The sequence below is a fragment of the Lycium ferocissimum genome, chromosome 12 (assembly GCF_029784015.1).
Source record: "Lycium ferocissimum isolate CSIRO_LF1 chromosome 12, AGI_CSIRO_Lferr_CH_V1, whole genome shotgun sequence".
Taxonomy (NCBI): Eukaryota; Viridiplantae; Streptophyta; class Magnoliopsida; order Solanales; family Solanaceae; genus Lycium; species Lycium ferocissimum.
Window position 1 is genome coordinate 29829492 of NC_081353.1, and position 12639 is coordinate 29842130.

The 12639-nt window shown below is 32.6% G+C and overlaps 1 non-coding gene across 1 annotated transcript; it reads left to right on the forward strand.

Moving 5' to 3' along the window:
- The first annotated feature begins 11249 nt into the window (after window positions 1–11249).
- Window positions 11250–11352, forward strand: LOC132041268 (U6 spliceosomal RNA). The gene has a single exon (XR_009410970.1). It is a non-coding gene; the product is annotated as a U6 spliceosomal RNA (small nuclear RNA).
- The last annotated feature ends 1287 nt before the right edge of the window (window positions 11353–12639 follow it).

Consider the following 12639-nt stretch of genomic DNA (forward strand, 5'->3'; position numbering starts at 1 on the left):
AGCCAGCGTGCACGTTATGGGTTCGGTTTGAATCTAGTAAAATTGGTCCAAATTTCGTATTTGTCTTAAAAAGTCTATTAGTTGTGTATAAATTATTAACTTAAAACTCATTAACTTAAAAGGACAGGCCGATGCACAAAACATCCCGCGTTAGCAGGATCTGGGGAAGGACTGCACCCCAACGAACGTGATTTAGATAACCTACCCTAATGCAAATATTAGTGGTTGCTTCCAGGACTCAAACTCATGACCTATAGGTCACATGCAGACAGCACTACTAAAAAATTATTATTTTTCCTATGAAATTTTCCACTGAAAAATGTTTAATGGCTATTCCGATCCCACTGAATGTCTGTGAGAAAAACCTAAATAATAGTGTTTTCACATGAAAAAATCAGGAAGACTCCCAACGTTTTAATGGGAACCTGTTTCCCATCATGTGTGTTCCCTGGGTCCACGGGAATGGGGGTGAATAAATCATGTTTTGTAACATAAATTTCCCATTGAATGTCTGTGGGAAAAACATTGTTTCTAGTGGTGCAACTTTACAGTTGCTCCAAGATTCCCCTTCAAAACCCCTAACTTAAAAGAAATAAAATTTCGCACTCATAACCTTTAAATTTTACTCCGCTTTGGTTGAAAATATATATCTGCATAGCCAAAAAGCAAGCAAAAATGTACATATCCAGTCATCTAATTATCCAAATATATCCATACTCAATTAGTATGGGCGTTTGATTCTATCCGCAGTCCAAAGCTTCCTCTTATCTTTTTTCTTTGCCCACAAAAAAAAAAAAAAAAAAAAAAAAAACCTTGTGTAAATGAGTGAATGGAAGAACCTTCCTCAGTTGATCTTTTGTTGGGAAATTTCAAGTCATATGTATCTGGAGAAACATGTAACTCCATATAGGACAGTCCGATGCACTAGGTTTTCGCTATGCGCAAGATCCGGGGAATATCAAAACATTATTATTCAAACACAAGATTTTAAATGTATATATCTCGGGTGAATAACTTAAAATGTTACTGAACTATAGCAAATTACGAATAGTTTACCCATAAAGTCATTATAGCGCCCCCCCCCCCCCCAGGTTTGATTTCGTAACACTTAATTCTTTTATGGTTATACTTGCCTCTCTTATTTTAATTTTTTTGTAACAATTTTTTAACCTAATTATTATTAATATAAAAAATGATTTAACCAAGAAGGCTTTAGTTATATTTTTTTCATTACGTTAATATCGCCATCCCACACCCTTTATTTCTTCTCACAAGTAGGGATGGCAATATGGCGGGGTAGGACGGGTTAAGTCTTCCCCTGCTAAGTTTTTGCCCTGCCCTATTTAGATCCCGTCCTACCCTGCCCCGTTTAACCCCTAGTAGGGATGGCAATTGGAGCAGGGCGTGGTGGGGCGGGACAGGGCAGGGCAGGAAAAAACTCATTTTATGAAAACAATTAACGGGGCAGGGCAGGTAGCCGGGCTTGACTGAGAGCTACTTTCCAAACCTACTTTCCAAACTTCATGTTCTATTCCATATTTTAAACTACTGAAATAATGAGCAAATTTGATAAAGCATAGCACATTTTCAAAGTTGATAAACATAATCTCTAAATACTATTCCAAGTATTTGGAATCTTATCTATATATGGCGAAATGGTTGATTGCAATAATTTCGTGACATGACCTGCTAAAATTTGAGATATTACCATCTTCTTTGTTCCTTATTAAGTTTGCTTTTCTAAGAATCGAGTTCATGACTTCCTTGTTAAATTAATTATATTAAGAGTTTTTATATTATTTTAAACGTCAAATACATAAAATGTTTTTGAAGTTACTGGCTCTGCCCTGCCCCAATTGCCATCCCTACTCACAAGTGTGAGTTTTCTCTTTACCGATTATTAAAACTACGTTTACTGGAGGGTTTAGATCGATGGAATACAGGCATACACAGCGGAAGCAAATAGCCAGGATCGAACTTGCATGTAATATAGACAACACATAATCAAAGATTTTAATCAAACATAAAATCAATACTTATCTCTTGGTGCGTGACCGCGGTTGCAAATCGAACCTTCAAGCACGAGCAAAAGCTGTCCACGTGTTCATCCTTCAGTTCCACAGTCTTCTGCTGTGTAACCCGAATAACACCAGAATTTGCGAAATTCGTGTGGGCGAATTTCTATGGAAAATTTGAAGAAACTTCTAAAACCCTTAGTCTCCTTATGGAATAAGACCCCTATTTTATAACTACAGGTTTAGGGTTTTCACTCTTTTCCAAAACTTGTTGGGTCTTTATTTTCCACCAAGAAATAATATTCCATTTAATTTTTTATTATTCGGGCACAGCAGGGACCACAGCATTTAATTAACGAGGCTTCCTATTATTTAATTAATTCAAAATATCTGAATTAATCCTACCATAATAAATTACGAATTATTTCACTAAAAAATCGTAATTGCACTCCTCAGTTCAATTTTGAAATCTTTCATCAAATCTTATTTAAATCCCCATGTTAAGATTACAGATACCAATCAACTAAATTAAATTAGTAACAATTTAATTCATTGACTAATTGAATCCTTTATATTTCTGCTTAACTTACATCATGCAGACTTGATACAAAATCCACTGCGCAGGTTTTTCACGAGACTTATAAGCATCCATAAAAGGTTATCATCAATCTCAAAGTCGAGACATGGATTCTAACAACTTTATTATTTCTCAAATGTAATTTGTTATTATCCAATTTACCAGGAATACATAGACCCGCAATTGAGTCGTACCTTTTAATAAATTAAAATAATGAACAAATCACATTGATCATAATAATTATATCAAGATTAAGAGTATAACAACAACAACAACATACCCAGTGAGTCCCACAATGTGGGGTCTGGGGAGGGTAAATTGTATGCAGACCTTACCCCTACCTTAGGTAGGAGGAACATTCCGGAAAGACCTCGGCTCAAGAAAAAGCATAGTACAGGTTATATACGGGTAAACAATTCAAAGCAATTATGAAAATGAAAACAACGAAAGTGAATAAGCCATGATAAACCATTATGTGCAAAACAACAGACACTACAGTAAATCAAGGGACAAGAAACTAAAGATCAATGCAACTACTCGTAAGAAAGGATAAACGCGACTACCTACTAGCCTTATACCCTGATCTGAGCCCTCCATTTAATGAACTAGAGAATTTGTTTTATATATTCAGTACAAAAACACTTATCTCTACTTGGTCCATTCAATACATACAAAACGTACTAGCACAAGAAGACGGAACTATACCGTTCCCATAATGAAGATACATTATATTAATCTTGTGCTACAATCAGATACTGATGGCTTTGTCCGATTTCCATATTAGATTGTGAGCATAAATTTTATACTTATAAGAACCGATGATTTAATCTTCCGTGTATAAGCTAAACTCTATACACTAAATCATCTACTATATAAGTAAAGGACACACATACTAGTACATGATCTATTTAACTCTTTATTAAAAATTGAATAAATAATTGTTCTATAATAAATACTATATTCAAACACATGGTTAATAGTATATATCCCAACATAGATAATTAACGCAACTCCTTCCTCGTTTAGCCCTCACATTAAGAGAAATTCTTATGGTTTAGGGATTGTCCGGCATATTAACCTAAATTTTGGAAGTTGATAGCATTCCAATTATTAAGAATAACAATTTGAGTAGAAGAACTAAACAAATTCAAGTGCTAAGTGAAATTGATTTGTTAGGAGTATTTGAAAGCTAGTAAGGTTTTGTTGTAGTACTCCTAGTGGAGTTAGTTATGCATATTCTGTAAAATATAATTACATTCTTAGCTGTTACTAAAGGCATGACAATTCAACAAGGCTTAAATATAGCTCCACTGTCAGCCTCTATCGACTTTCAAGTCGGAATGGAATTGAAATAACGATCCATTGCCATTCTTAAATCTGATATAAGAACTGTTTAGTTCTAAAAACAAACTGGTTAAATCATTTTTTTTATATGAATAATAGTTAGGTTACAAAATTGTCACAAAATAATTTAAAATAAGAGAGGCAAGTATAACCACAAGGGAATTAAGTGTTATGAAATCAAACTTGGGGGAGGTTAATATAATTATCTCTTTAGTTTTTTGGCTTTAATGACTTTATGGGTAAACTATTCTAACTTGAGTGACTTTATTGATACAAAACAAACATGAGTGACTTTATTGATACAAAACAAACATAAGTGACTTTAGTGAGGAATTTGTTATAGTTTAATGATCTTTTAAGTTATTCACTCTATATATCTCTTCATCCGAAGTTGTTCCGATTTTTAGAAATTACTCTTTGGTCTCAAATTAGAATATAATTGTGAACAAATAATTTCCTATGATTATAGTTACTATTTGAAATGAAGAAAATGGCCCTAGCTAGAAATATCTCATGTATTTTATTCACCAATCTCTCGTCTTATATTTTACCAATTTTCAGTGAAAAGGATCATATAACTAAGAAACATTTGTAATGGATCAAAAGAACCGAGTTGGATTGAAAAAAATTGTATTCATTATCCTTAAGGAATAATTGATTTTCATAGTGTATTCATTATTCTTAAGGAATTTATACCCTTACTACATTATTGCGCAAAATATCATGATTCTTTACGGAATTACGTACAAACCTAACAATATTCAAAGTTTAACAAGAATTGATTTTTACGACGACATGGTGTGAATAGTTTAGAGTGCAGAAGAGGAGCAAATTGTCATGCAAATAGGCATGTAACGTTTTGGAGGCAAAAGGCATGTTTTTGTAATACTTTAGATGTTTGTTAAAGACATGACTTTGAATGAGCAAACACTTAATCATTACATAGTAGACTTGTAATCCGGTAAAATTTATGAACAACTTAATAAGTAAGGTAAATAGAATGAAGACAATATCAAAATTTTACCAATTTAATTAGCATAATTACTATTATATATAATAGCCAATATGGACCTTTTTGTAGTCCTCACATTATGTTTTGTCCTATGATGCTATGCCACGTGGCGGATTTTACCTTACATATTTTTACTTTTGCTCTCTTTCATAGCCATGCCCACTTGGGCCTTTGTAATTGGACCATGTATTTTCTTTTTCTTTTTTCTTTTTTTAATCTCTTGTTGTCCCTTATATTAAATTATTCATTCAATTCATTTTTACGTCATACTAAAAACATATTTTTACATGTCTATTTTAGCAAATCACGAAAGATTTAATAATTCTTCCTATATTACCGTTATCATTAAGTAACTATATAGAGTATTAGTAATCAAACTTAAATTTTAATTAGAATATTTTACTCCTAATAAATAGTTTTAAGGGAAGAGTCAAGCCAACAAGAGACAACTAAAAAAGAATCGAGGGTGTGCCTTTAACATTATTTGTTATTATAAATTTTGCTAAAATTTATGCAACTTTGGAGTCACTTTGTCATTTTTAATCAGAACGTTTATTAGATCTTACTACTTAGTACCCTATATTCTACTCTTTGGGTGTGTTTGTGAAGGAAAATATTATTTTAAAAATGTTTTTCAGCATAATAGTGTGTTCTTACGTATTTTCTTGTGTTCCGTATGTAAGCAAAATATATTATTCTAAAATCAGTTGTATATAATCTAGACAAGTACTATGGGAGGTGGGGTGGGGGTGGGGGTGGGGATGTGGTGGGTGGTGGTGGATGGGGCCTACGAGGGTGGGGTATTGAAGATGAGGCATATTGGAGGGCAGAGAAGATACAATGAATGTGGAATGTCATTTGTGGAACTTAATTTTTCTACTTCCACTAATGAAGACATTTTCCTCATTTTTAATGATCTTATTTTCCAAGAGAAAATGTTTTTAAAAAATTTGACCAGCCCAACATCAAAAAATTGAAAAACATTTTCTAAAAAACCTTCAAAAATTTTCTCCATAGCAAACACATCCTTTATTTGTTTTAAACCTCCAAAATTTTGCTTCTTTAGTGTAAAGATTATTGTGTCCCTTTGTGTTTGCTAATTCTCCTTCAAAACTTCCTTCCTCCTAAATAACTTGTTCTATAAAACTTATTCAATTATGACTACGAAACTTTAATAATTATGAAAACTTACCAACAAGACATGATTAATGTGCCACTAAAATAAATTAATTATACAATAGAAAAATGTGATATAAATTATATTTTTATAATGGAATTTACTATTTTTTCATCATGAGTTTGGCCCCGGGCTTAGCACGGGACTCATGCAACTAGTTTGTGAATAATTGAACATCACATACTAGCTAATAATTTAATGAAAAATTTACAGCCCATAACTACCTCTAAGACTTATTTATTAGTAATAGCTACCTTTTTTTAAATTATATTTGGTAGCTTAATTATTTATCAAAGTACCATCTATAACTTGTTTTTGTAATCATAGCAGTATTTCCCTAAAAATAAGGTACCTCTCTCCCATTTACCCACAATTTTTTTTTTCAAATATTTTTCTCTCACCTATCAAATCTATTTTCTCCCTCACCCCTCTTTCTCTCTCCGTTCCATCTCCTAGTCTTTTAAATTGATTTTCTCTCACCTACCAAATTTATTTTCTCCCTCACCCCTCTTTCTCTCTCTGTTCCATCACCTACCCTAGATCTCATTTTCTCTTACAAATCAGAAGAATCCTACAGTAGTAGCAGCGGCCATGGTCGACAAAAAAAAAGAGTTCTAACAATAGTGAAGGACGACGGAGTGAAGCTTTGTGTTTTGGTTTATTGGAACCGTAGAAATGTATTTTTTGTTGCAATTAATTAAATAGTCAGAGTAAATATAGTAAATTAACTACTGGAATGTATAATTTTTGGATTGATTCAGTATTGGAATGAATTGGTTTGAATAGAGTGGAACGGTTAAATGAATTTAACAACTAGAATTCAAGCGTAGTTGATATGATATACTAGTTTTGGATTGATGGGCACCTGGCATTTGGTGAAAGACTTTCAGGGGTTTGGTGATTGATACTTTTTTACTGAGCCTAACAGCTCGACGACTCGCTTCTTTCCCATGAGAACACCATTGATGAGAGTTGTGGAGCTTCATGCCCACCAAGTGTTTGATAAAATGTTTCAGTATATTTCAGTGTAGTTCTGTGTATTAACAAACAGTATATCTAATTTTCAGTATATTATTTCGCTGTATTTCAATGTATTTATCTTTTTTTGGTGTAAATATAGTAAATGTTCCAAATATGGAGCCTATTTTTACTACACTTTGTTTTCACGACTTTTGCATTTCGCTGTATTTCTGCATTTTGTGTTTCTAATTTATGAAACAATTTCTGATATATTTCATTGTATTCCATTGTATATACGCATACTACAACTTTATATTTCTTAAACAATCAATCATATTTCATTATATTTCAGTGTATATTTTTCTGTATTTGGAAATTTTTAGATCTTTAGTGGTTTTTGAACTCAAAAAATTTTGACTGTGATAAAAGTTGAGACAGATTCGTAAGCTTTAATGGAAGAACAACCGTTATGCGTGATTTATGGAAAGTTTTAAATTGAATCCTATAATTGTTTAAAAAAAAAAAAACTGTTCCATAAATAGGGCCTGATTTTACTCTTCAGTGATTTGTGTGAAATATGGTTGATTTAATTTGACTTATTATTTAAAAAGAAAAATAATATTATGTTCCAAAAATATAGCCTATTTTTTCTCTCAGAATTTTTTTTAAAAAAAATATGCTCCAAAAATAGAGCCTAAATTTACTCTAACGTGTTTTGTATTTCTCTGTATTTCAAAAATGCGAGATACAACTGAAATACGAAAAAAGCGATTTCACTTAATTGTAAATCTTCAACTTGTAGCTATAACTAGTTAGAAGCTATTAAAAGGTAGCTATTTGTGTAAGTTTTTGTCAATCCGTCATGATTTAATTGTGGACAATTTAAAGATAGTTAGAATGAAAATTGTACTTAAAGTCATACCCCGTCAAGCAAGATTTGTGAACAAGGTAAATTTGACAATCTAACAAGACTTGTGGACAATTTAAAGATAGTTAGAATGAAAATGAAGGTTGTAATTAGTCATGTCCTGCCCGCATAATTTTCATGTCCTGCCTGACAGGACTTGTGAGAGCATAATTTTTTATTTTTCACGTATACAGAATCGTAGCTACTTTTCCACAATTCTAGGAATAGAGTTAATTAGCGATGTCAAATCATTTTTTTGCGCGAGTGCCCTTCTTTTAGGGTTGATCTTTAAATTTTGCCTTTCATATTTGTGGTCTTTAAATTATGCCCCTCATATTGTTGGTCTTTAATTTTTGCCCTTCGCATTGCAACTTTGAGCTTTCGCGCCGAAATAATGAGGTTCTGAGTTCGAACCCCCGCTCAAGCATAAATTAAAAAAAAAATCGCAAGACAAGGTTTGGGTCGCGTGTATGCCGGACCCGGCATACTTTTGTTAAGGAATTACATTTTATGCGGACCGGCATACTCATGCCTTATGAGACTTGGCATAAGTATGCCGGGTCCGATAACTTTGATAATTCCTTCACAAAGTTATGCTTGGTGGGGGCATACTTTTAATGGGCAAACTTTTATCTTGGACCCGCATAACTTTGTGAAGGAATTATCAAAGTTATGCGGACCCGCATACTTATGCGTACGCCCAAGGCATAAGTATGCGGTCCGGCATAACTTTGGTAATTCCTTCACAAGTGTATGCGTTGGGGGCATAGCGAAATTTAAACTTGCCTTGCGAATTTTTTTTAAAATTTTATTTTGCGTGTGGGTTCGAACACGGAACCTATGGGTTTATGCGAAGGGCAAAATTTAAAGATTTCAAATATGAGGGGCAAAATTTAAAGACCACCCCAAACGAAGGGCAATTCTGCGAATTGCCCATGTGAAATTATCATCTTTGTCCAAATTATCTTTTTTGTTTAATCATCTTATATCACAATTGCTCTAATAATTTGGATTTACACTAGGTACGTATTTTATTTCAAGGTTTGAATTTGAAACACCAATTAAAATTATGAATTTTAATCATTCCATCACACCGTTTACCGATAAACATGAAATTTCAAGACCATCATGGAGTAAAACATTTATACTCAATATGTTGAACAACGTGGGAGGCCATCATTGTTAATAATAACAAAACTTATTAGAACCTGTGAGACTTCATGTGCTTAAAAAAAAAATTAACTGGTTGAAAGGGATGTTTCTTGGCAGGAGGTAAAAGAAAGCTAGGGGCAAAAAACTGTGTGCCCTCAAAGGAGAGTGTGAATAATGGAGTCATAAACAAACTCAGAGGAGGAGCTAAATGATTAATAACAGGTTCGGAAGAATTTAGTAGCTTTTATTGTAAACGGTGATAATATTAGAAAATTCATTAAATATATAATCACGAACCCAATAACTAAGACGAGTTACGGATTTGAAGGCACATTCAAAATCCATAAACTTCAAATTCTACCTCCGCCTCTAATAAACTCTTAGGTTTTTTTAGAAATCATGTAAATAATCTCCAAGTATTGTTTTAAATATTTGAAACAAAATCTATGGCCATATTTCAGGATATACCATACCCCGATTCCTAATACTGTTGTCTAGCTAAGTATAATTTACAGCGGCGCGGAATCAGAATTTTCACTAAGGAGATTGAAAAATGAAGAAGTAAATACGCGAAGAAGCCAGAGGGACCTTGTATATACATTATATAATGGAGTTTTTTGTCGAAGGGGATTTGAATGAGAGTTTCAATGAAACCTCTTACTCTCACTTGGCTCCACCCCTGCAACTTTATATTTATCAATTCATTAACTTTAAATTTATATGTGGCATTTTCCGATGAATCAATTTTTTAACTGTCATATATTTTAGTATGTTATTCAACTATGACTATGATATATTAATTGATCTGATGTTTTTTAAGTCTGAACTCAGTAAATAAATATTGTTATATCAAGGAGAGGGAAAGTGTGACACATTTTTTGGCCATATAGATGACTCTTTGTGGCTCATATGCCTTTGTGTAAATCAGACTTTTGTGAATTTGTTTTCAAATTCTAAGGCCTTGGAGAACCACAAATCTAGTTGAGAGGTAGGTGTGAGCCCATTACAATGATATCAAAGAGCATGGCTAACAATATTTGAGGACCACATATATCAAAATTGTTGAGTTGGAACTGTCAGTTAGTGCTAAGAACATAATAGGTTGTATTTATCAAACAAGACCAAGTGACCACACCCCTTAAAATCTTACTACTCTCGTTTTGTCAAACAATTTATCTACCGCGGGATGTTTTATGCATCGGCTGCTCTTTTTATAGAAGAATATTTACGCAAACAACTTACTTATGCTATATGAGAGACCGGTCTTTGTCAACGTAAAATCTATAACACGAAAAACCTTTTGATAAGTATATGATAATCTGATAATGGTCTAACTTATTATCACATCCACATGTTTAACTAATTTGCATTGATAGGCAGGAGCAGATTCAAATTTTTAAGTTTATGGGTGCTGAACCACAACCCTTTTTGCTTACTCGATTTAGGATAGAATATTTCTACATATTAAGTGAACTTCTTAATATAAATACAGAGTCTGAGCTAAAGTTATTGAATTCTGACGAACTCGTAACTTCAAATGTAGATCCGCCCTTGATTGATAGTGTAAAGAATATTTACGCAATTAAATTACTTTACTTTTATTTGTAAATTTCTGTGATAAGCATTAACTAATAATCTGGTAAAAGTGATAATTGACTTGCTATCACAGTCACAAGTTAAACTACATGAGCTATAATGTAAAGAATTTTTTACTCTGTCATGTTAGTTTCATTGCTAAACTTTGTTATGTACCAAAAAAGACATTATAGCAATTGAGCTCTCCACAATTGTTGACCTATCTCGAACCTGGATGTTCTTCAAGACACCAGTGTATATATGTTGAGTTCTCTGTTAAATTATGAAACTTGGCGAAAGATCAGCCAATCTTTTCTTCTTGACAATCACTACGGGATGTAGAATAAGAAGGCTGGCCCATTTTGGTTAAGTCCAGGCGCAAAAATGGGCTTATTCAGAATAATGGAAAGAAGAAACAAGCCCAAAAGGATTCCAGGCCTGTTCTAAAACTCTAACAGTTATTTCTCCCTCATCGGCTACAGACAAAAGCTTCAACGAGTTTATATTACAGAACATTAAGACACGTGTTTGTCCCTTTGGGGACGTCTGATAAAATTAGAACAATACAGAGAAGATTAACATGGTTCCATCACAAGGATGATACGCACAAATCAAGAAATGATCCAAAAATTTTATCATTTTTTTTTACTCTCCATAGCTTTTTTTCATTTTGCAATTTGAGTTTCTCCATTTTAATCTTTTTTTGCCATTTTATATTTTAAATCTCCATAGCTTTTTCTGCTATTTAGGTTTATCCATTTTCTTGGGTTTTGAAATATCCACACCTGAGGTTAGTCTCGCTGTATATGGTCTTTCTGAAATTTTAATTGCTTGCTTAAAATTTGATCAAATATCATATCACGTGGATTGAAAAAATCCCAAGTAGTCATTAGTCGAAGGATTCCTACTTGCAGTGTTTATTACATTGTCTTGTTATAAATTTACATGATGCCTATGTATATTTTAAGGTTAATATATTTTTGTTGTGGCTGATGCATCATCGGTAGGATGACTGGTCAAAGGAAAAATATTTTTTAAGCTTATTTGTCGCTCCGACAACTGTATGTTACCGGGTGGCTAATTTGAAGTGATTGCTAATTTATATAAAACTACAAAGCAAAATACAGAGTGTTATACCCTATTTTAACCGGAGTCAAAATAGTTTATAACGTTCGAGAGCAATAATTCCGGGGTTATTTAGAGTTAAGGAGTCGCCACCTAATTATTTACTAAATTAGGGCTTCTAAAGTTTATTAAAGTCATTTATTTAAAGTCAAGGCTACAAACCAAAATTGATTTCAAGATAATCTAGAAGGGAAGGTATTAGGCATCCTCTAAATTCCATTAATAATGGTTAATCCGAACTCAAATTTAATTAGGCTAAGTGTAAGTATAATATTATAGAAAAGAAAATAGCTTTGTAAGTATTGCTAAAATTATAGATAGACATGTGAGAATGCCATTAAAATAGGACTTGTAGAATTAGCAATTTGTATAAAAAGTTTAGTTAAATAAACTAAAAAAAAAAACGCGGGATGGGTAACGTTTTATAAGTATTTGAGGAGAATAAATTGTGCCTACTAATAAATTTAAAAAAAAGTTACCGTAAGATTAGTATCAGTAAAATTTTAAAGTTTCACTATATCAAAATATGACGAAATCGAGCGAGAGAGGATTTTAATGTTTAAAAGATTGATTATTTTAAAAATATTTTGAGATCAACATGATTTGTTTGGAAGATATAGTTATTATTATAGGCTAAGAAAGACAAAAATAAGATAAATGTTAGGTAAGTAAGCAAACACACAAAGATAAAGTAAAGAAACAGATGTGTTAAATAGGTTTGGCCCATTCGATATGCCGTGTGATCTGCCCTTTGACCACAATCTTTTTTTTGTTGACCTATCTTGTTAGCTTTTA